Raw genomic sequence first — 22,923 nt, 5'->3', positions numbered from 1 at the left:
GTCTATCCAAAAGTGTTGGGTCATCTGAGATCACATGAAGTGAAAAGTCAAATACTGAGGTTGGGGTCGGGGGTGATGGGGACAGGGGGCAGGATTTAGTAAGTCCAAGCAGGTTGGGATTGTCCTATCATGGGCTATGCAGACAAAGTTCAGAAACCAACAGGCAGCAGGGAAGGCGAGAATGCTGGGGTGGCCAGGCCAAAGGCAGCTTTACTTCTCTAGTTGAGAGAACTTGCCCTCTTAGAAATGCTAGAAAGTGAAGGCTTGCAGTATGTGGTGCTCCTAAGTCCTGAAGCCATGAGATTTTTGAGAAATTCTCATTAAAAACATTTGCTTAAGGGTGCATGGGTGGCTCAGTGATTGAGCATCTGCCTTTGGCTCAAGTCATGATCCCGGAGTCCTGGGATCAAGTCCTGCATCACGCTCCCCACAGGGAGCCTGCTTCTCCCTCTGCCTGCGTGTCTACCTCTCTCTCTCTGTGTGTCTCTCATGAATAAATAAATTAAATCCTAAAAAAAAATTTGCTCACTGACCGCCTGGCTGCTGATGAAAGTGAGAGCTTGGCTGACTTGGATGTTTTGCTGTGCTGTATTAATAAAACACCCCACTCCGTTCCCCATGTGGAAACTGCATCTGACTAAGAGTATATGAGAAGGCTGAGAGACAGATCCCAGCAGAGTACTTCTCTAATGTTATGCTAGATTGCTTTGATCTTGTAGTTAAACAGCATTGTCATTTGTCAGGCATCAGAAGGCTCAGAGTGCCCACGGAATGCCTTCACCTGGTGGTCTATGTGGCATCTTGAATTCGATGTGTTCCAGGCAGAGCTCTTGTTCCTGTCTCTTCTATCTAGCCTTCTCCATATGATTAAATGTTGCACCGTGTTCACAATAAAATTCTAAAAAGTTCAAGGAGTCCTCTTTGATTCGTGTCCTTTCTTTTGTACCCAACATCAGAGCCATCAGGTTCTAAGCTAGCTGCATCTTTGAAATGTATCCCAATTTTGTGTAGCACACAGTTTAAGCAGGCGAAGTTTGGAGCTATGTTGCTTGGGTTGAAGCTTGGGCCTGCCACTTACTAGCAGAGTAATGTTGAACGAGTGCTTCAGTATCCTCATACGAAAAGGGAGATAACAATATCACAGGGTTATATGTAAAAATAATGTTAACACATATAAAGTACTTGGAATAAAGCCCAGATGTAGTCGGTGTGCAATTAAGGCTAATTCTACCTCTCGATCTACCATCTTAATCCAACCCCATCTTCTCTCACCTGGATTACTGAAATCATTGACTTCTACCCAGTTTCCCTGCTTTTATTTCCACCCATCTTTGGTCTACACAGCTATCAACGTGAATTTTTAAGAATATAAATCAGATCAAGTCCTTAACCCCTACAAAACGCTCCATTAGGTTCCCAGCCACAAAGGAAATCTAAAGTCCTTACCAGGGTCAGTGAGGACTGGCTTCTGCTGATAACTCATCATCCACAGCTCACTCTTTGCATTGGTTTCGCTTCATTTCTCCCTTCCTATTGGTTCTCAGATATGCAAGTCATTCCCTTTTCCCGCCACTTTACCTAAAGAGAGAGAGTGGGGGTGCTGGAGAGGGACACAGGGAAAGGAAGAGAGGAAATCTCAAGCAGGTTCTATGTCCAGCACAGAGCCTGACTCCAGGCTGGATCTCACAACCCTGAGATCATGACCTGAGCTGAAATCAAGAATTGGAGGCTTAGCCGACTGAGCCACCCGGGCGCCCCATGCAAGTCATTCCTGGTACAGACCTTTGCACTTGCTGTCCTCTTTCCAGAAATCTTCTTCAGCAAGCCCTTTGCATTAAGGTGTCCTCATTTTATTCATCACAGCTACTTAAAGAAGTCTAGCCAAATCACCCTATCTCCCCCTTACCCATTTTATATTTCTTTTGTAGTTTTTATCAATCCTGAAAATACACTCTAATTAAAATTGTTTCCTTGTGTATGAGCTGTTTTTGTGACTCAGTGTCAGCTTTCATAGTCTATCTAGTTCATCAGCACGTCTCTGTGGCTAAAACAGTAACTGAACATCATAGGAACTTAATAAATATTTGTTGAGTGAATGAATGGGTTAATTTTCATATCTTCTCATACTCTCAATACATCCACCCCTGCTCCAAATCAAACATCACAGAGATCATCCAGCTCAATGCTCTCGTTGCATATGGGGGAGAAACCAATTGACCAAGGTGAAGGTTGTCTTGGGACTACCTCCTAACTCCTGTCCCGGCATGCTTCGGTATATCATGCTGCCAGTCACCTTCCATCCAACCTCTTTGGTGCCTTGGTGCTATTGGCAACACACAGTAACCCAGCACAGGTAACTAAAGGATATGCAAAGGCCTTCCTCTCTTACGTTCTATCTGTATAAGGTTTCTCTGTCTCCTGTCTTCCTTTTCTCCTTCCACCTTTCTTTCAGCTAGTCATCGGAGTTCCAGTCTTGTTCTACCCTCCCCACTGGTCCCCTGGGTAGTCAAGTCCATTGCTGTGACTTCAGCTACCATTGACATGCCAATGAGCCTATCCCTTCAGCCCAGATTTCTCTTGCCATCTCCAACTCACACTTCCTACTGCTTATGAGGCCTCTCCATCTAGATGCCCTCCCTCCTCCTGGGCATCACACACTTTGTATTTCCAAAACAGACTTTATTCTCCATCAAAATAGCTTTTCCTTCACTGCTGTCTATCCAATGGATGGAAACAGGTTAGTTAACCAGGCAACTTCCTCACTTTGTGCTTCCTTCAAACTTAAGGACATACTGACTCTACCTAAATAATTATTGTATCTATTTCTCTCGTTCCCACTGCTAATGCTTTAGTTATACCTATTATCTTCTCTTATATGGATTACTGTAACAATCACCTAATTATTTTTCAAAATTTGTGCCCCTTTAGTGAGGCATTAAATCAATGTTCTGGGCCATAACAAGCTTTTAAAAAACATCTTAAGCTCACTTCTTTGATATAGTCCAGAAATTAGCAGGATCAAATTAGTAGCAACACAGAAATATTTACTGGCACTCTTTCCTTTTTTTTTTTTTTTTATAAAGGTCAAAATACTCAAAATATTTTCAATGAGTACAAAGAAACATCTAACAAAGAAAGCCAGTCTTCTGCTCTGATACACCGAACTCGAGTGGAGAAATGCTGCATATGAATGGCTCTCAGTGGATAGCACTATCAAATTCGGTGGAAATTTAATTTTAGTATGATTTTATATCCAACATGGTCATGAAAAAAGTTTGTTTCTCCGCAGTGTTACTCTCCATACTCCTTATGTCTCCTGCCCCTTTGCTCCTTGGAATAAATGCTTTCCCCTCGCTACATATTAGCTCTCGCAACCATCTTGGATTTGAAATAGCCAGATACAGTTACTTCAAGTTAGCCCAGTTCCGTGATCTGGGCAGGAGTGAAGTTTTTCATTCACCATGAAATTTTTTCCAGCGTCAAGGAGTCCAATAATCATGCCCCCCCTCGAATCTTTCCCCTTCCTGAAGCTTACTCTGAATTTGGGCAGGAGTCATTCCATGACTGTCTATCACCAGCTTAGCAGGTTTCATGTCCTGGTCCTTGAGAGCAACATGCACAGGGTAGGGTTCCTGTGACGGCCAGTGAAGGGATGACAAGGGGTCTCTGATGTTGACTTGGCTTAAGACAAAACAGTCAAACCTGATGTTCTTTCAGCTTCCTGGCCCTGTGGTGTTAGTCCCGTGGCCTCCTTATCTCATTTAGTTGTTTTCTAGGTTGCTGCCGCCAAGCTCCAAGAGGGCTGCAACTGTGGGGGGTTCACCACTCTATCTCAAGGGCTTTCCCCAGTCTACTCCTCCACACTATTTGCATTTCTGACCATCTGTTTTTGTTATGTGCTTTGTGGCCTCTGAGAAAACAGTCTTCCACTTGCCTCAATGTCTTCCTGTCCTGCATAGGGCCAGGTGAAGAAGCATTCCCAGCAAAGGTACTGCTTTCCTGTGGCAGGGGACCCTTTCACATCCTCCAGATCCATCTGGCCTGACATTCCCAGTATGCTGGGCCTACCCGGGCCTGTGGCCACGTGGAGGAGAGGGTCAGCTCCTCGTGGCCCACTGAGACCACCAGGGCAAGGACCATGACCAGATGAGGGGACTGAGGCCATGAAAAGACCTCACCCTCCCCACACAGGCTTACTCCCCTGCCTGAGGTCATTTGTCCCTCACACCCCGACCACCTCCCCAGCCCCGCAGCCAGCCCTGCTGCCCGCCCTGCTGCCCAGCCATCTATAAGCAGAATTTTTCAAAACATGCAATAGAACAGAATGGAGTAGCAGACCATGCAGTAAAATCCCAACTGTTTTTTATGGTTGTATGTATTCAGGGTTTACAATGTAACACTGTGGATCATGGCCAAAACATTTGAAAGGTCCTATTTTAATTTGTTACTCTGCCTCTATTTTTGTCCACCTTATGTTCACTTTCCACCCTAGGAATGACCTTTCTAAAAAGTGAGTGCAAATAAGGAATCTTTAAGCACCATATACCAAGTCATGCAAGTCTAGCATTTAATAACGGTGTGATAATGGAAGACTTAGATCAACGCTGACCCTCCAGCTCCTCATCTTTAAAGTTGGAATAATAGCTTCATGAATTCAAGGCTGTGGGCCAGCCCCATGCCAACCACTTTCAATCATATATCCCTAATCTTCACAAAAATCCCCAAGTACTTATTGTTACCCTTACCTTGTTAAGGAAGCTGAAGCTCAGAGAAGTAAAGAAACCAAAGCTCATGGTCAGGTTGCTAATACCTTGCTGAGCAAGGAGTTCATTTCCATATTCCCCATGCTTTTTTATAGAAAGCATGTATTTCTACCCATCTAAAGTCTGAGATTTATAATCACATGGCAACTTCTATTGACTTCTCACACATTCATTTAGCTCAATCAGTTCGGTATTTATTAAGCATCAGTTAAGTACACAGCACTGAGTTGGGGACTAGAGGGGAAAGAGAGGAGTAAAATGCCATCTGTTCTTATGGAACATACATTTGACTCGGAGAGAGAACACCGATAGGCACGGAACAACGGCAAGCTGACTAGAGGTGCTGAGCTCCTGAAGTACATTGGACATGTAAAAGTTGTAACAGGTGTTGTCCCTTGTCCCATTATAAATTTAAATGATAGTTAATGAAATAAATCAGTTTCTATTTTGCGCAATGCCTGAGGGATCCAGAGTATGGGTATAATTTACAGATGAGGGCTCTACATGGAGATACATGAGTCTAAGTTACTTTTTTTTTCTTTTTAAGAATATAGCATAAGATGTCCCATTTCAGAGACTAGGATTATTGGACTAACATAGTCTCTTGCACTTTAAAAGTAAACCACATATATTTGTGCTTGATATAATTATCGATATATATATTTCCCCCTCAAATAAATTGGTCTGCTCTGTAGTCAAGAACTAATAGGGACCAGTTTTTTAAACATCATTCTTTAAAGGGCTCACAGGAAGCTGCCTACTTAGTCACTCATCAAGACAAGCCTCGCCCTTCCACACTTTGTTTACTCTCTCTGCTGTCCCTGTTTATGGTTTCCAATTGCTTTTCCACTCCTCTAGTGAGCACCATGTTCTGGCAAAGCTGGGAAATTCAGTTTCTCCCTGTGTTATGAGCTTACCAGCATTTCCATCAGGAGTTCTGTAATATGAATGGGGTGGACAGACGGCTGGATGGACAGGCGATGGACAGTAGGAGAACTGAATGCTGAAGCTGTGGATTGGGAGGGACCGCCTGGAAGGGCGCTGCTGCAGCTCGGGGCCCAGCCCTGGTGCGCGAAGGAGGCAGGAGGCCCCACGGTATGCCCTAGGCCCCTCGCGGTGGCTCAATTGGAAGAAAGAGTCACGTTGGATTTCTCTCTGAAGTATTACAAGAACCCCAAAAAACTGACATGAGTTATAACATTACCTTGGTTTAACTAACAGTCACTCCAAAATTCTACAACGTTGTTACCATTTCCTGAAACTAAGCTCTGTTGTATCTTGGCTGCAACCTTTGAGAAAACCCTAAGAGGAAATCGGAGGAAGAATGGAGTTTTCCATTTTCTTTCTTTTAATTTCTTTGCTTGCAAATAAAATGGGTATTAAAGCCTCTAGAACAAAATCAATACGACTCACATCCTGTTTAGGTCAGCTAAATGACATACGTGTTTAGGCAGAAACCAAAAGTTCCTTTCACTTTTACTATTTTTTCCACGCTAGAGGTTCAGAGGACACCAGGATATTTCGCAGCTGGATGGGACTTTGCCAGGTAGGTGCACACGCCCTGCAGTAACGTGCTAAATGGGGTCGTTGGTCAATGAACCGAAGGGTTAAAAGTTCTTAGTTCTCTGGAAAATGATCAGATCCATGGTAAAATATCCAGAAAAGATCTTTGAAAACATTGCCACAAGTATGAAAACTAGACAAAACATTTGACAAGAAAAAAGACAACTTGAACTGTAACCCATACAAGCCTCGCAGCCGCCCTAATATTCCCAGCCGGCCCGAGATAACGGGATTCCTTTCTTGTGATGTGTGGGACTTAATACGTATAAAAGAAAACAGTGGCTTATGCTCAGTGACGGCACGATATGAACGTTTACACATCATATCATACTTGGCAGGAAGATAGCATGGATCCGGTTTAACCCACCGCAAACATGCCATCAGGTAAATACGTCTGAGGCCTGGTGGGAATGTGAAGGGACAAGCACCTCTCATAGGCTGTGATGGTTACACTTGCAAAATAAGAAGCCAGAAACTCAGAAATGGAAAGTAGACACACACTCCCTTTTCCAAGACAATGTAAAAACTTCCAGGCTATGTGGAATAGAAGAAAAAGATTAAAATATAAAGAAAGGTACACACAGCAGAAAAGCAAAGTATAAACTTTACAAACATTAACAATCAGATGGAGCATATGTTATCCTGGAGGAAGGGCTCACACTGGTTTCTCGGGCATGCCAAGGTGAAGGGACAGGATCTCAGAGAAGGTGCAATCACAGAAGCAGAAGCTTGGTTTCGTTCACTCGGAAAAGATATGATTGTATGTATGCCTCTGGCTGCCTCTGGCTACATCACTGTGCTGGATGTAAAACTATCCTTTAGAGGTGAAAGGTTGGGATTTTGTGACCCATTCTAGGGCTTGCATCTTTACATGCACGATCAAATAGTTCTGAAGTTTGAATCCAAGGGTATGTTTTTTAATGTTTTTGGTTTTAATCCTTTTTAGAGGGTGCAGACAAAGAAAACAGTCACATGAAGCCATTGCTGAACTAATCTGGGTTGAAAGTGATGTGTGGAAGAAAAAGGTGTAGTGTTGTTTGTATACGCATGTGTGAATGTGTGAGTGTGTGTGCGTGCACGTAAGTGCGGATGTGTTGAGCACGCACTGAGGTGCTAGAGAAATTCAGCAGACCTCTCTCTCATCTACTTATTCACCTCCTAAAGCCACTCTTCAGCTTTCAGATTCCTAAGTCCCTTGGCCACATTTTTTGGTGAGAGGAGTCTTTTGCCCAATGTCTTATTTATGTGTCCCAAAATAAATGCTTGTGGGTGAGTTTCACGAATCATTTTCTTTTGTTAATAGTTTCAAAGGAAACTGATGGTCCCCAGATGAGATGTGGGCGGGGCGGTGGAGGGGAGATGGGTTAAACAGGTGATGGGGATCAAGGCGGGCCCTTGTACTGGTGAGCACTGGGTGTAATATGGAAGTGATTAATTACTAAATTCTATACCTGAAACTAATATTACACTGTATGTTAACTAGCTGGAATTTAAATAAAACCTGGAGGAAAAAAATTTCAAACAACCATGGTTTTGGTAACTAGCAGCATTTCAGCCTAAGGTATAATGAATCATTATACTTGAAACGTTGAGCATCTCTCTTTGTGTGTCTCATGAATAAGTAAATAAAATTAAAAAAAGAAGTCTTTAGCATGATTTATCAGGTGCTTTGGGATTTATTTGACCCTTGCCCACCTTTGCAGCCTCACTCCATCTCTCTTGCCCACTCAACCCACAGTCATTCTGAAAGCCCCTTAGGACCTTAACTCATCAAAGGCCTCGCGCTGCAGTGCCCTTTGGGTTCTCCGGGAAACAGACTCGGGCAGGGTTAGTGCTCAGGATGTTTATTAGGGAGTGCCCTTGAAGTCACCCCCGTGGAAGGGAGGGGGCGGAAGCAGGATTGGAAAGGGAGAAATCAGGCTGTGAGGCCCATGACAGCCTCAGCCAAACGTGCAGGCTCCTGTGCCACCGAAAGGGCCCCTCAAGTGGCCTGTGCGGACGTGACCTTGGGCGAGGCACCTTTCTGCAGCTGAGGCAATGCCCATAGGGCTGCCAGCACAGCCACTGCCTGGGGCAGCAAATCCTTCCTCAGAGGAGGAGCTGTGCCCGGTTTGCATGCTCACCTCTCCTGGCATTTACCTTGCAGAAAGCTCCTTTCTCCAGTTCACCAGGGGAACTTCCGCTGGTCCCTTAGATCTCAGTGTAGTCCTCACTTTTTTTTTTTTAAAGATCATTTATTTATTTATTTATTTGGAAGGAGAGAGAGAGAGCAGAGACAGCATGAGCAGGGGTGGAGGGAAGGGAAAGGGAGAGGGAGCATCAGACACCCCAGGGAGCAGAGAGTCGGACTTGCAGCTGGATCCCAGGGCCCTGAGATCCTGACCTGAAGGCAGGTGCGTAACCAACTGAGCCACCCAGATGCCCCTAGTCCTCACTTCTTTAGAGAGCAATTCCTGGGTTCCTGAACTAGCTCGAACTTCTCACGTTTCTTTAGGACCATCCTTGCCAGAATTCTCCTCACACTTAATTGGGATCAGCCGATGGTAACTCCACGAGGACAGAGATAACTTCCATAATAATCTCCTCTGATCCTCCGTGCCTACCACAGTCTTAGCACATAGTAGGTACTTGATAATTATTGACTGAATGAGTGAATGAATCCAAGGCCTGAAGAGCATTGCGAGGAGGAAACACTTTGCACTTGCCAAGCCTTCTAATATACTGACTCCTTGAGGCATGATGTTGAGGCAGAGAATTCCTTTGGATCGTGTTGTCAGACTGCCCACCCCATCAGTCCTGGGTGGATCACATTCTAGCTGTGTGACTGTGGGTAAGTTAATTAATCTCTCTAAGCCTCGATTTCTTTACCTATAATAATAATAATAAAAGCAACAATAGTATTTTCCCCCTAAGGCTGTTGGGAGGGTTCTGTGACATAATCTACATGAAGGGTTTATCATAGCTCCCGGAATTTAGTAAGGCATCAGTGAAAGCTAGCTGTAATTGCCATCTGTAAGTTCTTAATATACCTTAAAAAGGAGAAGAAATATTAGGAAAAATTTTTTATATTTGTTATTACAATGCATCAAAGTAGTGAAAAATTAGAACTCTATTGATTTCCCTACACTTGCTTTATGATGTAGGATTAGTTTTTATTTAGTTTTATCTGTAGAGGATGGAGAATGGCATTATCTTCTCATTTGCTTAGGGTCTTCTAAGGTTTTAAATAAGTCCTGTTCTTGTCCTCTCCTCACACAACCTAGGCATCTAATTCAGCACACTGACCATCTTGTACCTTACAAATAGTGGATGTGTGCACGTGCGTGTGTGTGTGTTGTGTGTGTGTGTGTGTGTGTGTGTGCATGAAGCATGCCTTTGCTTATGTCTGAAATGCACCTTAGGAGATTTCTGCTTCAGTATGAATTGACTCTTCAGCTCAATAAACACCTGCTAGACGAGGTCTTCCCTACTTCTCCCAAGCCACTCCTGCTTTTAGAGGAGTAAAAGCTTTTACAGGTAAATACCAATAAGACCATTTACACATCTGGACTGTTGTGCCCCTGCATCACGTCTCCCCACTAGACTTGAGCTTCTTTTTTTTTTTTTTTTTTTTTTTTTTTTTTTTTAAATTTTTATTTATTTATGATAGTCACAGAGAGAGAGAGAGAGAGAGAGAGGCAGAGACACAGGCAGAGGGAGAAGCAGGCTCCATGCACCGGGAGCCCGATGTGGGATTCGATCCCGGGTCTCCAGGATCGCGCCCTGGGCCAAAGGCAGGCGCCAAACCGCTGCGCCACCCAGGGATCCCTAGACTTGAGCTTCTTGACAGTAGACCTTCTTCATCTTTCGTATCTGGCACATTCCGACCCTCAGTGTTTGTTGAGTTGACTTGAATTAGAAGAAAAACACCGGATCCCTTCAGAAAGACACAAATGATAAAGAGGTTTAGGTAATCTGCGATACACTCAAAAAACGAAGTAGGATTTAAAAAGCAAGAAGTCAAATGTTTTCTTTTTAATAGAAACATAATACTCATGCCTGAAATATTAACGTACTACACAATGACTTATCACAAAATGCACATTGGACTAAAGGCCAGCTTAACAAATGGACCATTTCGAAGCCCCTCTGGTGCCCCCTCGAGCACTGATCCTGATAGAACATTTTCTTTTATGTCAGAAAGCATAGCTGAACCCTAAGAGGTTAAATTTTTCCCCTCATAAGGAATTTCAATAATTAACTGTCCTATGTAAATATTTATTTGTTTATATATGGAAATCATTGACAGGAAATAAATAATTGCCCTGCCCTGCTTTCTTTAGGGGCTGCCATGGCAACAGGATGTCAGTCACTTACCTCCATCCTTTCACTGGCATGTACTTTCACATTCTCTCATCCTATAAAGAAATACACTTAGCAGCCCCCTTCTATGCCTTTATGACTCATTTCTGGGGGAGTTCTTTTTCTCCTTTGTCTCCCTTTACTCTGTGTTCTCTGTCCCCTATGTTCCTCCTGATTGAAATGCTTCCCCCAGGGAACTGAATCATCTGACTGCTTTCTTTCTTTCTTTTTTAAAGATTTTATTTATTTATTCATGAGAGATACAGAGAGAGGCAGAGAAACAGGCAGAGGGAGAAGCAGCCTCCCTGCGGGGAGCCCAATGTGGGACTCGATCCCAGGACCCTGGGATCACGACCTGAGCTGAACCACCCAGGTGCCCCTGACCATTCTTTTTTCTAACTCCACCATGACTTATTATATACTTTTTAAAAATCTCTGGGAGGAATTAAAGTTTTCGTGAGCCAGTGTGAATTCTTTATTTAATCTTGCAGGTAAAGATTAAGAGGGTATAGTATATGAAGATAGGTCAATGACATAATAGAAAAGATGACAAATTTAACGAAAATGATTTATACTCTTCTGAGTGTCCGGCGTAAGAACATGAAGAAACTGAAACCACGAGCAACCTCAGAAGGGTTGATAGTAAGAGTTGTACTCAGGATACGTATGCCACAGTGATATAAACAACCCAGCAGCAAAAAGCTTTAAAAGGTACAAGTAACTGAAAATGTTATTTATTAGTCAGCTAGAAGAAAGAAAATTAATAATCAGAAGAACAGACTACTTCTCTGGAAATGTCTCTTTTCTTTATGTGTCATGGTACGTTAGCTTTTTTTTAAAATTATCATTCTTAACGGTTCTTTCCATTTCTTGTCAATCTATGTCATTTAAAGAATTGATATTTGCTGAGATTTGCAACTCCAAGATCTTGCATGCTAGGAACCAAAGGGCTTCTCTTAAATCTTAGTGAGATGCCTCTCATTATATTCTTTAAAAACATTAAAAAGGGGGTGCCTGAGTGGCTCAGTGGTTGAGCACCTGCGTTTGGCTCAGGACATGATCCCAGTGTCTTGGGACGGAGTCCCCCATCAGGCTCCCCACAGGGAGCCTGCTTCTCCCTCTGCCTGTGTCTCTGCCTCTCTCTCTCATTAATAAATACATAAAATCTTTAAAAAAACATTAAAAAAGTTGGACTAGTAAATATGTTTGAACTCTCCTTATATATTAGGGATAGAAAACTGATCTGGGAAATTCAGTGCTGAAGATACCTGGTGACTAAAATGAAGAAGAATGAATTTTGGGATGTTCTAATATCCATAATTTCACAATCTCACATAATTTCACAATAGTTCAGTGAAAGTGTCTTCAATAACTTATTCCTCCCATTTGAAAAAAATAAAGGGTGATGAAGTTACAAAAATCCCACCTAGAAAAGGAATCTTTTTACTGTGTCTATTCATATAAGTGAATGTTTCTCGGATAGATTTTGAGAACCTCGGGGAAGAAAATGTGTCTTACTCATCCACAGCACCCAGGATGATGCCTAAAAATGTAGATGTTTCAAGCCTCCTAACCTACAAATCGCAATGTCAGCCTCAGGATCTCTCTCTCTCTCTCTCTCTCTCTCTCTCTCACTATCTACTTCCAACAGCCACAGAATTGTTACCTCAGAAGGGAAATGTCTTTGAATCTCATATTTCTTCGCCATCTTCAATTCTCTCTCCTTAGAAAATCTTGTCTCTGAGGAAACTAATCCCATTCATGAGGGCTCCACTCTCATGACCCACTTTGCTTCCAAAGGTTTCACCTCCAAATACCATCATAACAGGGATTAGGCTTCAACATATATATTGGGGGTGGGTGGACATAAACATTTTGCCTATAGCAGTATCTCTAACACATGGTTTAAAATTTTTGCTGAAAGCTGGAAGGATTAAATAATAGTAATAGAAAAAAATTCTGACCTTTTTTTTTAAGATTTTATTTATTTATTCATGACAGGCAGAGAGAGAGTGAGAGGCAGAGCCACAGGCAGAGGGAGAAGCAGGCTCCATGCAGGGAGTCTGACATGGGACTCGATCCTGGGTCTCCAGGATCACACCCTGGGCCGAGGGCAGTGCTAAACCGCTGGGCCACCAGGGCTGCCCTGATTTTTTTTTTTTTTTTTTTTTTAAAGACCAGGTAACAGTTTAGAAACAAGGTGGTGGGTGAAAGCAATCTGCTTTCAAAATGTTTTCAAAACGTGATTGCTTCAGTGGGCATTTAGTAAAATCATTAAGAAGACGATACAATTAGCAAAGAATAAAAACTATTAAATCTAAATAAACAATGCCACAATAACAGCAGCTAACATTTATTGCTCAATTACTACAGAATTGTTCTATTTGCTTTCATGAGCAAACTCATTTAGTCCTCACAACAACCGTATTAAGTAGTTAGTACGATTATGAGCTGCCTTTTGAAACTGAGGCACTGAAGGTTTCCCTGTGAATACATGAAACTAGTAAATGTCGCGACTGGGATTTGAACCCACACAGTCTGGTTTGAGAGCCGTGTGTGTAGCTTCCACACCAGATAAATAAAGAGCCACAGAAAGAAACGAATATCAGAGAGAGAAAGATTTTTTCAAAAGATTAAAATTTCCTATCTCTGTTCTTAGGGGAAAGAGTCAAATGAGAAAAACCTATATACAAATAACTGGTAATGTTTCTTAATACTAGGCTGGGGTGGGGGATGCCTGGGTGGTTCAGTCGGTTGAGCCTCTGACTCTTGGTTTCAGCTCAGGTCATGATCTTAGGTCATGAGATCCAGCGCCACATGGGTTCCTCACTCAGCAGGGAGTCTGCTTGAGGATTCTCTCTCTCACCCTCTGCCCTTCGCCCTGCTCCTCTCTCTCTCTCTATCTCTCTCTCCTGCTCTCTTAAATAAATAAATCTTAAAAAAAAAAAAAAAAGACTAAGCTAGTCCAGGAAAATTTATAATGTTTCTATAGAGTGTGGTTAAGGAAGGCAAGTAGGACTCAAACTCTAAGCACTGAAAGAATGTAACATAAACATGGATTTATGGAGAAAGCTTTGACACATACCCATCTAACACTATGGGACAAGCTTCAGGGATACGAAAGAACTGTAAAATATGATTCCTGCCCTGAAAAAGAAACACTGCTGTTGCAGAAGATGTGATGGTCACACACAAAGTACTTAGATAATAGATAATAAAATCTTAAATTCTGTGGTACAGGTAAAAACTGCAATTATAGAGCACCAAATGTATGTTAAATAGTAGAGTTATTTATTCCTAAAGGGAATTTTGAAAATTAAACTGGGAATTCTTATTCTCAGATGCTTCCAGAATCATCCCCTCCACAGAAATTAAAAAATAAATAAAATCGCTACTCCTAGAAGATTCCATAAAAATTAAGTTTAAGAGACAAAGAACAAAACTGACATACATAGTTCTAGGCTGAATTTTGATTAAAACACACACACACACACACACACACACGCACAACAAGCTTTGTTTCGTGGTATGAGTAAAATGGAATAGCAGTAGGAAAACTGCCTCAGGAAGTCAGAACACAATATAAATCAGTCAAACTTTCCATACCTTTCTAGTTGCAGGAAATCTTAAAATATCACTCCATTCTGCCTGTGTGTGCAGCAAAGGCAAAGGTTTTAAGGCATTCAAAATACTTTATAAGGTAGAGATTTTATGTTTTATCAAATTAAAGTGACAACTTACGTGTTAACCTTATCTATGAATGTCATTTTGAGGAAGGGGAGTACATTATAAAAATTATAGGAAGTCTTACCGAAATGGGATGAAAGAACTCTACAAGAAAAAGAAATTAACTCAAAGTGAATAAAAGAAAACAAGATATTTTTCTGGCTATTCAGGATGACAGGTTTTAAGCTCACTGAAATGATAATTAACTACAGAATCAGAACTACCTAGACTAGCCAGGGTGCTGCTGATGTGGAGAGGGAGGGGATTTTAGGGACCCAAGGACCAGAAGACAGACTGGAAAAACAGAGGCCTCCTTGAGAATATGCGAGATGATACAGAACTATTCTAGAACTTACTTCTTGAACTGAGAAGTTCAGAGTTATTTGGGCTTAATTATCTGGCGTCCAGATAGTTTGGAATGAATTGCCAAATTAGGCATCTCAGAGGTCAGTGCAGTTATTAGGTCCTCAACTTTATTCTCCAAATAAATTATAGCTTGTTTCAGGGGTGGTTAAGGTCCATTTCTTCCTTCCCTGTATCTACTCCTTTGGATCCGAGCTGGTTTGTGACATCTTTGCCTAAGAGAAGACAGTGAAAATGATGCTGCATGACTTCCAACCCTAACTCCCAGGTCTTGAAGCCTCTACTTGAATCTCTTGGAATGCTTGCTCTTTATTTTTATTTTTATTTTTTTATAAATTTATTTTTTATTGGTGTTCAATTTGCCAACATATAGAATAACACCCAGTGCTCATCCCATCAAGTGCCCCCCCTCGGTGCCTTGCTCTTTAATTTGTCATGCCGTATGAAGCCAAAGTCAGAAATGGAGAGTGGCCACTCGGAGAGAAGAGAGAGAGAAATGCCCTCCCAGTCCCCAGCTCTTGCAGATACTCTGGCCCAGGAGCAAGACACGTGAGTTTCAAAGACGCTTTCAGATGACTCCTGCCTCAGCTGACCCCGCCTGAGAAGTGCCCAGCCTTGTCTGTTAACCTCCAGAGCAGTGAAACATAATAATAAGTTATTGTTTTAAGCTACTAAGTTTTGGGAAGGTTTGTTAACCCAGCAGTAAATAAGTGGGACATGCAATTAATATTTGAAGATGGATCTCACAATTTTTAAAAATATTGTATTTATTTATTCATGAGAGAAACAGAGAGAGAGGCACAGAGAGAAGCAGGCTCCATGCAGGGAGCCCGACGTGGGGTTCGATCCTGGGTCTCCAGGGTCACGCCCTGGGCTGAAGGCGGCGCTAAACCGCTGAGCCCCTCCAGCTGCCCCAATTTTTTTATTCATTCATAACAGTATAAAATTCTGCACCACCCTGTCATTCTTGAATATAACTAATTCTACGTATCTATCATATGTTTAACTGAGCGATACCTTCATACTGTTATTTCATTGGGCCCCAAAATAAGTTGTATATTTTGTTGAAATTTGTAAGGCTATAAAATGGCACAATAAAAGTGACATATACATATTCATGTATTCCATAAGTTTATATATTTTTTTTGTTTTTTTTTTTAATTTTTATTTATTTATGATAGTCACAGAGAGAGAGAGAGAGAGAGAGAGAGAGGCAGAGACACAGGCAGAGGGAGAAGCAGGCTCCATGCACCGGGAGCCCGACGTGGGATTCGATCCCGGGTCTCCAGGATCGCGCCCTGGGCCAAAGGCAGGCGCCAAACCGCTGCGCCACCCAGGGATCCCTCCATAAGTTTATATTAATGAAAAATGGTTATATATTCTTTTTTTAAATAAATAAACTGTAATATTTAGAGCAGCTTTAGATTCACAGCAAAATTGAGCAGAAAGTACAGAGCATTCCCATATACTTTCACATATTTGCAGAACTCCCACTACCAACATCCAGGCCGTACTGGTACATTTGTTACAATGGATGAACGTACGTGGATGCATCATTATCACCCAAATCCATAGTTTACATTATGATCACTGTATGATTTATGGGTTTTGACAAATGTGTGATAATGACCTGTATCCACCATTACAGTACCATACACGGCCCTAAAAATCCTCTGGGCTTTGCCCATTCATCCCTGCCTCCCTTCTAACCCGAGGCAACCACTGATCTTTTTCCTGTCTCTGTAATTTTGCCTTTCCCAGAATGTCGGACAGTTGGGACCATATACTTAGTACGTGGTACTTTCAAATTAGCCTCTTTCACTTAAAATATGCATCTAGGTTTCTCCCATGTCTCCTCATAACTCGATTATATATTCTCATCGAAAGAATACTTTGTCATATTTTCTTATCCCTGACTCATTCTTTAAACCCTTTTACATTTAGTTTCTGTTCACATTCCTCTATGGAACCTCATGACCTTAAAGGTGACAAAAGATTTCCTAGTTCCAAAATCCAGCCTTTTCTGCAGCATTGACTATTGCTGTCCACTAACTCCTTGAATTCTTGCCTATGGTTTTGTGAGACTGTTCTTTTCCTTCTCTTCAGCCTTTCCATTCTCCTACCTTTTGAATCACCATCCTACACAGTCTTCGAGAGTAGGTACTCCCCAAAGGCTGCCCTTGGCCTTGGCTGTACTCCTCATTATCATCTCAGCATGTCTTTCTCTCACACCCACATTATCTTCCGTATCTTCAATATCTAAGAATAATCTTTGATAGTTTCTCTTGCTTCTTACATTCAGCCAGTTACCAAAACCTCTCAATCCTCCCTCCTTGTGACATCTTGAGGTTGTTCCTTCTTCTTCTTCTTTTTTTTTTTTAAAGATTTTATTTATTTATTCATGAGAGACACAGAGAGAGAGGCAGAGACATGGGCAGAGAGAGAAGCAGGCTTCCCAGAAGTCCAAGTGGGACTTGATCCCAGGACCCCAAGGTCACGACCTGAGGCAAAGGCAGTTGCTCAACCACTGAGCCACCCAGGTGCCTGTGGTTGTTCCTTCTTTCCATTTCTTCAATCTCTTCCCTAGTTGAGGACCTCATTAACTCCTCTTTAGAATTATAGCCACAATATCTCTGCCTTAGGCCTATTTCCTTCTAGCTCATTTTATTCAGTCTTGCTAGATTAATTTTCCTGGACTGCCCTGCTGATTGATGCCTACTTTGGTGTCATTTGACGTATAAATGTACATTTAGGATGATTGCAAAAACTGTTGTTTTTATACATAATTATGAATAACTTGTAGCTAGATAAAAAATAGTTAAATAGGGCACCTACCTGGGTGGCTCAGAGGTTGAGCGTCTGCCTTCCACTCAGATCATGATCCCAAGGTCCTGGAATAGAGTTTTTCATTTATTTTATAAATGAAATCTTTAAAAAATAGTTAAATAAATAACATCTATCTGGTGAAAATGCATCAAATGAAATAAAAAGACATCATCTTCAGTAAACTGATTATCAGGAGAGGGTTAATTAGATGACACAAAAAAGAATATTATATCTCTTTTGAGCCAACAAGAATTTATAAAATTATGAATGCGAGGCAGAATCATAGATATATAATAATTATAATATTTATATAACAGTACTTGTGTGCTGGCACTCTAAGGGCAATGGTGATATTAAACAAGTTACTTCAGCTTTGTATGAATCAGACATTTGGAATGAAGAACCAACTAGCAATAATTTTTAATGGACAGTATGGCATATCAAGGATGAATTCAATTGTACTTCTGCTTTACTTGCCTACTGGGAAGTTTCTGGGTCTCAGTCAACTAATAACATAATGAGTTGGACTGAAAGATACCAATAGAATGGAAAAACAGAAAAGAAAAATATCATCTAGTTGTCATCAGCACTGAAACAAACATGATTGTCTGTTGTCAACTTGGCATCACTGCTTTCCCATTTATGATCCATGCATCTCAGAGGAAAAATAGAACTATAGTTCCCAGAATCCTCCTCCCCAGATGGTTCCAGGTCAGAGTCTGCCTGGAACAGGCACTTATGTGACATCGGAAAGGGAAAGAGCAGAAGCTATTTTTCAAGCAGGGCAGTGACAGATAGATGTGTGGGCTGACAGTAGACATGAAGTTCACAACAGCTTCTGGATGAGTTCCTACAAGTTACCTTCTTTGGTTCCATACACAATTGAGATGACTTAGTGGTAGCTGTTTGAGAATTACCTGTTTTAGTGCTGCAAGCTTATTTTTTTTCTAAAGATTTTATTTATTTAGTCCTGAGAGAGACAGAGAGAGAAGCAGAAGCACAGACAGAGGGAGAAGCAGGCTCCTCACAGGGAGCCTGATGCGGGACTTGATCCCTGGACCGGGATCATGCCGAGTTGAAGGCAGATGCTCAACCGCTGAGCCACCCAGGCGTCCCAGTGCTGTTCTCTTTTATAGCTGGTAGAACTTTCTGGAGGTTGAGAGAAAGAAGCTCCCGAGAAAGTTCTCAGAGCCAGCCTCCTTGGCAATGCAAACTGAGATTATTGGCACAGCTTCCCCGATCTTTAATCTCTTGACCCTTCCAATGTTTGTGGAAGCCTCTAATTTCCATATTAAAAGTCTTGATATTTCATCTAGATACAGTAGCTTTTGTGTCTTATATGAACTTTATTTAATACAATGTGGAGGTTACTATGCATTGTCAACACTGTTTTGACAGGGTCTTCAAAAATTACTATGCATTGTAATATGGTAATAGAATTGTTATCCAAAACCAACAAAACATACTACATATGAGAAATTTTTTAATTACCTTGTCATATACTTATAAAACATGTTTAAACAAAATGGAATAAGAGCTATAATGCTTAAAAAGGGTGATTGAACATAAGAAAGCTTTAAAAACTTTCCATATAAAAAGTTTAACATAGCAGGCCTTACAGAATTGGCCTGCTTTCAGAGAAAGTAAATCCTCTGCTGGAATCTCCTAAATAAATAACTGAACTTATATGCCTCAAAACCATAAATGTTTCTTAGGTAATATATACTAAATATTCTCCTATTATTCTACTGTAAGTGTAACCTCTTTAACCTTCTTGATTATATTGTAAAAGACTTTCTGGACATACTCTAACAATCCATATTCATACTTGCATTGTTCAAGAATGCACATTTTACTATATCGTCGCCTTCATTATGATATTTTTTCCACTTTTTAGCTAGTAAGATTTCAAAAGCATTTTAAAGAAATTTGTTTCTTTTGGCCTTTGATTTATCTGGCATTTATAATATTAGTCTTATCTAGGTAAGAAAACACAAATCTAAAAACCAGGAAACATGATATTATTTTTGGTTCTCTTGTGGATTTTTCAATCTGGCCAAATATTTGTGTTTTCAGTTAAAAAAGGAAATTTTTTAAAAAAAAGGATTGTTTGCCCTGACTCTTTCTTTTTTTTTTTTTTCCTCTATGCCCAATGTGGGGCTCAAACTCACAACCCTGAGATCAACAGTCACATGCTCTACCAACTAGGTGCCCAGCACTCTCACTCTTCTTTCTCAAAGTAGCAACATTTGAAAAATAAAAACAGAGGAAAGTCAATACATTTAAATATGTTAAGTTGAAAGCAAATATTCATTGTCTTATTTATATTTGTTGGGTCACACTAAGTACTGGGCAGTACAAGGACCTGAGGTTGACTCGAGGCCTCACCCTCTGGTAGGCACACAGACTAGCAAGCAGGCAACAATGCAGGCCCATTGGTCTTTGTCCAAAGACTGTCCACAGGTGTTTCAGAAGCAACACTCTTTGTGGAGTTTTAGAAGGGTAAAAATAGAGTCCTGCATCTGCTCTGTGAAGAGCCTGCTTCTCCCTTGGTCTATGTCTCTGTCTCTCTCTCTCTCTGTGTGTTTTTCATGAATATATAAAAAAAGAAGGATAAAAAATATATATATAACATTCAATATGTAACATCCCTGATAGAGCCTACGGCAGCCTCCCATACACAAATACAACAACATTTCTGCAGTAAAATACAACATTATAAATAGTTTCACGTCAGTTCAGGTCAGATTTTGCTGCCAAATAAGACTTGGCACCAATCAGAAAATAAACTTTTGCTTTTCAGAACTGCAGATAAAGAACTGTAGACCTGCATTGTATGTTCTAGGCTAGAGGTAAGAACAGAGTACAATGGGAATGTATAGGTTTGGTACCCAATCCAGGCTGGCTGAGGGCTCATGCATTGGTGGAGAGAATATATAAATTAGTTCATAAGTACCAATGAAATAAAAAGGTCTTATTGTGTTATTGCTCCAGAGAGGTGGGAGAAAAGTTGAAGAGGAGATTGTTGCCTAATAACGAACTTTGAAAGACAGCTTTTGGGTTTTCTTACTTTATTGTTGTGTTACAAACTGTCAGATACTTCCCATTGTTGTGTTACAAAGTTAACAATGAAAACATTATTGTCCGGTCAATTCAATTCTCCTACTAACAGAATGAAAAATATTGCAAACAACACATTAAATGGCAACATCTTCATTTAAACAACTATTTCTCGCATGTCTAGGTTATAGTTCAAGGTTTTTATATTCTCTTAGTATTCAGTGGGTCTCTCTGGCCTAGCCAGGCTCCCTCCTACCCCACCATACAGCTGATTATCTGACTTTCATGCCTGAAAACTTTAATAAGAGCTCCTTGTTGAAAAAAAAAAAATTCTCTCTCATGTATATACACACTATCTAAATCAGCAATTTACACACAATCTGGGGAAGAGCACAAGTACTAGGAAGCTTTATTGGGATTGCAAACTGGAGGGTAAAAGGGTAGGAGGCAGGACAAGGGCCCATGCTCAGGAGACACATACAGAGCAACATGATCCAGGCCAATGAAGAGTTTATTTTGGACATGCCCCTTAGAGCTGAAGTGTATGGAAAAAAGGTCCAGAACTAGAATCCTCTTAACATGAACTTAGAATATCTCAATGTATGAAATATTTGTGTGTGAAGAGTCATTTCTTTTTTATTGTTGTTGTTTCTTCTTTTTTCTCTTATTTATTTGTCAGAGAGACAGAAAGAGAGCACAAGCAGGGGGAGCAGCAGGCAGAGGGTAGAAGCAGCCTCCTAGCTAAGCAAGGAGTCAGACTGGGCTCTATCCCAGGACCCTGGGATCATGACCTGAGCTGAAGGCAGATGCTTAACCGACTGAGTCACCCAGGTATCCCTGGAGAGTCATTTCTGAAGTTTGTTTTCTATAGTATTTTTAACATTCCTTTTTTTCCAATCTTACTTGCACAAATTATTTGTGATATTTTTCAAGGTGGGCTTCACTATACGATGCAAATGCTGGACCTGATCAAGATGTACTTTTAAAATATTTAAAAGCTCTAGAAAATCCCTTGGTTTGTACACTGCAATGTATTTACAAATACAAAATTCTAAACACTAGCTATTCATTTTTCCTAATTGGGACAAAGGTAAGGCACAGAATATTAAAACCTCAAAGATTGCCATTTGATTTATGACTATGCAAACTAGAGAAGCTTGGCTAAACATAAAAATGCAAAGTCTGTTTCATTTCTTGTTCCTTACCTTGAACTTGAATCTGCAAGCAAGGACAGAAAGAAGGCATATAATGCTCCCTCTCCCATCAAACACAAACACAAAACAAAATTTTGGGATGCATCCCTCATCCCAAAATCAAACACAAAAAGATGGTGGACCCTAATTCTGTTAGAGTCTCATTACTGCCTCCCATGTCTTAGGTAAGATGTTCACCTAACTGGGAATTTATTTCAGTGATAATTAAAAAAAAATATCTGTTCTAAATGGAACCTAGTTTTCCTAAGGTAAGGTTGATATCAACTCTTGAGAGTGAGTGGTGTGTAAAAGAGAAATTACATTCCTTCTTCCTGCAAACATGGGACCCCACTCCCTGAAATAACCTTGTTTTTGAAGACTGGAATTGATCCTGCAAGATAGGTTGTAAAGATTAAGAAAATAAGAGTCAGAGGCAGAACTATATGGGGGACCCAATTTATAGGAAGCCCAGTCAAAACCAGAATTTGGATTTCTGACTCCTTGTACCATGTGCTTTCACACCATATATGGCAGGAAATGCATTTTCTCAAAAGCGTTCATGCATTCCCTCAAACAAATATTTATTAAGTAGTGATTTAGTCTCTATATAGCAGTACTTGCCGAATGTCAGGCACTGCATGGGGATACGGCAGTGTACAAGTCATACAACAATTTCCGACATTATGGACTACATTTATGTGGAGAAGAGAGAAATGAAATAAAGATAAATAGTAAAGTGCATAATATACCAGATGGTGGAAGTACTATGAAGAAGACTAAACAAAAAGGGACCAAAGGTACACAGCAAAGGGAGACTGTAAATTTAAATAGTTCGGTCAGAATAACCACGCCAACGAAGTCCACTTGAACAGAGATTTGAGGAGAAGAGAGGCTATAAGTGGATGGATAGCTATGGGAGAGCATTCTGGGGAGGGAAACAAAGGCAAAACCCCTGATGTGGGGGGTGTCTAGCATGTTGGAAGACAAGCAAGGAGGGTGGTGTGGCTGGAGCAGAGCGGACAATGCAGAGGGTACAGGAGGTTATGCTGGGTCATGCCAGGCCAGCCTGGGTTTTACTCCATGTGAGG

General features: G+C 41.0%; 2 long non-coding RNA genes across 18 annotated transcripts in view; both read right to left on the bottom strand.

Annotated features, from left to right (window-relative positions):
* Positions 1-517: 517 nt before the first annotated feature.
* On the bottom strand, positions 518-9,918 carry LOC140638055 (uncharacterized). Its single transcript, XR_012035183.1, has 3 exons — positions 9,867-9,918; positions 1,447-1,578; positions 518-1,112 (listed from the first exon to the last, which is right to left on the bottom strand). It is a non-coding gene; the product is annotated as an uncharacterized lncRNA (long non-coding RNA).
* A 34-nt stretch (positions 9,919-9,952) lies between these two features.
* LOC140638053 (uncharacterized) overlaps positions 9,953-22,923 on the bottom strand; it is a 148,189-nt gene continuing 135,218 nt past the window's right edge. For 5 of the 17 annotated variants that reach the window (XR_012035175.1, XR_012035177.1, XR_012035170.1 and 2 more), the window contains exons 7-8: positions 17,592-17,647; positions 9,955-10,242 (exon numbers count right to left, since the gene is read on the bottom strand). This is a non-coding gene — a long non-coding RNA (uncharacterized lncRNA). Of the gene's footprint in view, positions 10,243-17,591; positions 17,648-22,923 lie in introns of all 17 variants that reach the window. The other 12 variants (XR_012035166.1, XR_012035179.1, XR_012035180.1 and 9 more) reach the window with 6 other exon arrangements.

The sequence above is a fragment of the Canis lupus genome, chromosome 8 (assembly GCF_048164855.1).
Source record: "Canis lupus baileyi chromosome 8, mCanLup2.hap1, whole genome shotgun sequence".
NCBI classification, from domain to species: Eukaryota; Metazoa; Chordata; class Mammalia; order Carnivora; family Canidae; genus Canis; species Canis lupus.
The sequence above is the reverse complement of the archived record's forward strand: the minus strand, read 5'-3'. Positions and strand labels throughout refer to the sequence as shown.